Source organism: Primulina huaijiensis, chromosome 1, assembly GCF_012295235.1.
Source record: "Primulina huaijiensis isolate GDHJ02 chromosome 1, ASM1229523v2, whole genome shotgun sequence".
NCBI classification, from domain to species: domain Eukaryota; kingdom Viridiplantae; phylum Streptophyta; class Magnoliopsida; order Lamiales; family Gesneriaceae; genus Primulina; species Primulina huaijiensis.
In genome coordinates, this window is record NC_133306.1 from 9,249,050 (window position 1) to 9,254,713 (window position 5,664).

At 39.6% G+C, this 5,664-nt stretch overlaps 1 long non-coding RNA gene across 1 annotated transcript; it reads right to left on the reverse strand.

Annotated features, from left to right (window-relative positions):
• Positions 1–3,582: 3,582 nt before the first annotated feature.
• LOC140990431 (uncharacterized) lies at positions 3,583–4,814 on the reverse strand. The gene is made up of 3 exons (XR_012177651.1): positions 4,471–4,814; positions 4,344–4,376; positions 3,583–3,862 (listed from the first exon to the last, which is right to left on the reverse strand). It is a non-coding gene; the product is annotated as an uncharacterized lncRNA (long non-coding RNA).
• Positions 4,815–5,664: the final 850 nt, after the last annotated feature.

Consider the following 5,664-nt stretch of genomic DNA (forward strand, 5'->3'; position numbering starts at 1 on the left):
AGCAAATTACCTTTTAAATAAGGTGCCCCGGAAAAATCAAGACAAAAGTCCATACGAGTTATGGAAAGGTAGAAGTCCTTCCTACAAATACTTGCGAGTGTGGGAGTGTCTTGCGAAGGTAGCAGTACCCACTCCAAAGAAAGTAAAGATAGGACCAAAAACTGTTGATTGAATTTTCATTGGATATGATCAAAACAGTAGCGCATATCGTTTTCTTGTACATGAATCTCAAATACCTGATATTCACAAGAATACGATAATGAAATCAACAAATGCTTCGTTCTTCGAACACATGTTTCCATACAAATCTAAGGAAGAGTCAGGTTCATCCAACAGATTATATGAGACAATTGATGAAGAACAAGAGCTTGATCAAGACATTGAACCTAGACGTAGCAAGAGAGCTAGGACTGAGAAATACTTTGGTTCGGATTTCATCACTTTCATGATGTAAAGTGAACCTCAAAGCTTCAAGGAAGCAATGAAATCATCTGAGGGACCTCTATGGAAAGAGGCTATCAATTCTGAAATGGAATCTATTTTACAAAACCATATGTGGGAGTTAGTAAATCTTCATCTGGGAAGCAAACCACTAGGTTGTAAATGGGTTTTCAAAAGGAAAATGAAATCAGATGGAACCATAGATAAGTATAAAGCCAGATTGGTAATTAAAGGTTACCATCAACGTGAAGGGCTTGATTACTTTGACACATATTCTCCTGTATCGAGAATAACTTTTATTCGTGTGATACTTGCGAGTGCCGCCTTGCGGAATCTTGAAGTACACCAAATGGACGTAAAGACAGATTTTCTAAATGGAGATTTAGAAGATGAAATTTACATGGAACAACCTGAGGGATTTTCTGCGACTGTGCAAGAAAACAAGGTTTTTAAACTGGTGAGGTCTCTATATGGCTTAAAACAAGCACCAAAGCAATGGCACGAAAAATTTGATAAAGCCATGATAGAAAGTGGATTTAAATTCAGTGCATGTGACAAATGTGTATACATGAAAACCACTAAAAATGGATATGTCATTTTATGTCTTTAAGGAGATGACATACTTATCATTGGTAGTAATGATAAGATGATCAAATCCACCAAGAAGTTATTGAACTCAAGATTTGACATGAAAGATTTGGGCTTAGTCGATGTAATCCTAGGAATTAAAATCCATAGAACATCAGAAGGGCTAGTCCTAAGTCAGTCATATTATGTTGACAAAATACTTGATAAATTCAATAATGATGACTCTGCATTGGCTAGAACCCTAGATACCAGTCAACATCTATCAAAGAATCAAGGTGAGAGTATGTCTCAATTAGAATACTCTCGAGTCATTGGAAGTATGATGTACTTAATGAGTTGTACAAGACCAAACATAGCTTATGCAGTGAGAAAATTGAGTAGATTCATGAGTAATCCAGGAGTTGAACACTGGAAAGCAATTATCATATTGCTAAGATACTTAAGGTACACTCGTGATCATGGGCTGCACTATACCAGATATCCTGTTGTTATTGATGGATACAGCGATGCATATTGGATATCTGATATGAAAGACTCAAAATCTACATATGGATTTGTATACACTTTAGGAGGTACAGCAATTGCGTGGAAATCTTCTAAACAAACTGTAATAGCCAGATCCACGATGGAATCTGAGTTTATAGCTCTTGACAAGTGTGCTGACCAAGAGGTTAAACAGAGATTTAGTTGCGAAATCGTCAAAGGAAATGGGGCTCAAGCCTATAGAATAAATTGGTGCGAAGGAAAACCCAACCTACGCTGACTGGAGATCCCAAGAACTAGGTTCAATGGGACAACCTAATCGCACTAATTTGGAGAATTACTGTGGGGGTTATCCCTAGTCCATTCTTGTTATAAAACAGTGAATGTTGAGGATAAGATTACGGCTTTTAATGATTTTGATGAGAAACAATATATAATCACCTATGTGAGAGAGAAGTGGGCCGCTTCGAAAGAATTGCAGGGCTCAATTCTAGACCCTATCGCAGAACCAGGCGTGTGTTCATGGTCAAAACGAACACGATCATGAGAACTGAATAATATCAGGAAGAGTCTTGTGTGAAGTATATTTTAATTTACATAAACGGCAGAACAGTTCAAGGACAACATGTCTACTGGTCAGCTAGTAAAGCAAATAAATTTCATAAGGCAAGGTTCAAAGGGTAACACCTACCTATCATATGTAGGATTCAACTGTAGAACTTTGTCAACAAGATTTGTATCAATTTTCATTCATGTGAGAGATTGTTGGAAATTTAAAGTAAATTTAAAGATTGAATAAATATTATCTCTCATGAATGTGGGAGTGTCTTTTGACTCTCCACATTCTTGAGTTAATTGAAGAGTTTTGACTCTTCATATTCTTGAGTTAATTAGAAGATTAATTAAGTTAATTAATCTTGCATGACTCTTGTTGTGCATTTTGGGGCTTATAAATAGTGGGGTTCATTTTCTCATTTCAATTACATGAAAATCTTTTCTCTTTCAAGCATTCTCTTGCATTTCATATTGTTAGTTTTTCATTTGAGCTCCGTTAAATCTCGGTGATAAAGTAAATGCACGTTTTCAGTTCGTCGTAGTAGTGTATCGTGCTAAGTCACTGCTGGTTGTTCCGTTGTATCCTGAAAAACAGACGTCCAAGACGATCCTCAAAGCACATACAGGAGGAGACGAATCTGTTTTAAACAAACTGTACATGCTACAGGCCTCGGTTTGGTTTTGCTTTCTTTTACACGATAGTCATACTGTAAACATCACACTTGTTTTGGTTATTGCTTTATCTCTACAAGTTCATTTCTACGCTATTATTGTTAGCAATTAATCTAACATTATATGCGTATTGCATTTTATATGTGTCCCATTTCCACATCCGAATCAACCATTTATGTGGCTTTCATGCGGTGATTTCTTTCTTTGGTTTTGTTTTAATGACTTTTTATACGTAGTTAATTGTGGTTTATGGGTATAAGACTAATTATTTGTTGGGTTAATAAAATCAATTTGGTTTAGCATTATTGAGGTCCAAAATATTGATTATGCTTGCAGAAGCCCAAGCCCATTAGACGCTCTTAAAAATCTATAAATAGAGGAGTTTCCGGACAAATCAAGGTATGCTCTCATTTTTATAAAAGTTCTTTAGTTCTCTGAGTGTTCTTGGAACTGCTTACTGACTTGATCGTCGGAGTGTCTATGTCGGGAACCCTCCTGACGCCCACTTAACTAGTGTTCGTGATGCAGTGACGCCCTGCAAATTAACTGTATATTGTCTACGTGGATCCGTTTGCCAGCCTGGTGAGCTCATTTACGGGCCAAGTGGACCAGTTTACTAACCAGTCAGATCTCGCGTCCGCAGTCTACGCGACCCATTTATTTTAGCTGCATCAGCTTGGCGCCGTCTGTGGGAACACATAGTCACTTCGTCACTCGAGGATGCACACTCATTCGCACACCTCTCGCAACGTTAGGGGTGAGGGACACCCGCCTATTATTCCTTCGTAGTCAGAGATGCTCATCACCCAAGAAGCGCTGAAAGACATGATGGAAGAGACAGTGTAGCGCCCTTACCCGAGCCACTACTAAACAGACTAATAAGCATGCAACATTAAAAATTAATAACAACAATTAAACAGCGGAAACAAAATAACTTAATCATCTTACAACACAAATGAAAACAGAACAAATAACAGCAGTCTTAAACATTAATACAACCATATCAAAACATAATTCTAAACAATAAAACGATAAACCACACATAAAACCTCCACTGGATCACCACCGAAAAGCCAACTGCTCTAGCCACTGTCCTGGTCGTCCGCACTGTCCAACCTAAGACCTGCCCCGTGGAATGGGGTGCCCAAGATGAAAACAAGGACGTGAGCGACAATCGTCCAATACGAGAATGTACGAGTATACAAACTGATATGATGCATGCACAATGCAATATGCTCGGATATCAAGGATCAAGTCCAGCATCTCATGCTCAGTCTAGAGGCGCCTGAGTGTGTAGTCTCTTATCTGCCCTAGGCATGTTTTGGCTCCCACACTCATCATCAAGACGTGGACCTACAATGTCCAGGTCATCAGAGCTCGTGGGTCCTGTTGGACACTGTAGCTCTCGATGCCCCATCGTCCACAATACATAATAGGGCTGAGCGGCCCCAACAAACGAGGTATATCTCAAAAGATATCAGGCTCAACATGATATGTCATGCATAATATGCCAAAGCAGTAAAACATGTATAATGCAACACAAAAATATGCAGTGTATAAGTGTGTATACTACGCTTGGATATCTCAGTCAGCACATCACGTACCTCACTAAAACAATCTGACAGAAAGCTCTTAACCTAAACAATACCAACAATATGAAATCACTATCAAACCAGATTCTGAATTACCAAACATGCTATAAAGTTCTTCCTAAAGGCTTTAGGATTATACCTGCGTCCGTCGTCAGCCCGCTGATGATGTCTCGATCTCAGTTCACCGACCCCCCTTCGAGTCGACACTAGCTCCGAAACTTCCCGACACCAAAGTGCCCTAGAAACTGGCTAGAAAACCTAAGGTAAAAGACTAGAACTCTCTCTCTGAAAGATGCGGTGTAAGAAACAAAAGAATTCGGCTTCCATTTATAGGCTGCATCCGGGCTATTTCAGAAATCCGAATCAATCTTATCTGCCACGTGTCAGAATCTCATTCGTCTGGTTGGATTTCTCGAGATAACGTAACCGGAAGTGGATCGGGTTATCCATTTAAAATTCGTTGAATCCAATATATTAATCCCAAATTATCAATTCGTTAATAATACTTAATTAACAACTTTTTAATTATCTCTTAATTAATACTTCATCCAAAAATAAGAATTCAGGTCATTACAGACAGCGACTCGCGCAGCAGCTGCAGCAGCGACCCAGATACTAGCACATCATCCACGTACTGATACTGGTGAAACAACTCCCAAAGACCGTTCGACTTCCCATGACCACAGCAAGACGACAAGGCGCAATTGTGAAATGTGCAAGGAAGATGAATCAGATGGCCGTACACATCGCCCTCCTCCACGGAGAGAAAGTATCTCGCTCCACACTTACACACGAGGGTCTCACACTTTGAATGAACAAGACAGCCGTTTGGCCGTTTTACCTGCTCGGCACAGCCCTTTTACCACTGCCATCTTAGCCGAGTCGGTACCAGTGGGAGTGAAAATACCCAACTTGCCAGAGTACGAGGGAATGGGCGACCCACAAGATCATCTCAAAAAATTCTATGCAAAGGCAGATTTATATGATATTAGTGAGGCCGCATACTGCAAAATCTTCCAAACTACAATTCAGAAGAAATACCCAGGAACCATAGATAGCTTGGAGCAAGTAACTCAGCGTTTTCTTCATCAGTTCTCTATCAACAAGAAATACCCAAAAACAGCGGCTTATTTATTTACTATAATTCAGAAGGAAGGAGAATGCCTGAGAGAATATGTACAACGGTTCACGCAAGCTGTGCATGAAGTTCCTCATGTTAACCATGAGCTGTTAGCCGAAATAATGCAGCAGAACCTCCGCCATCGAAAATTCAAGGAATCTATAGCTGGAAAGCCCGCAAACACTCTGGAAGAATCGTTAGAAAGAGCCGAAA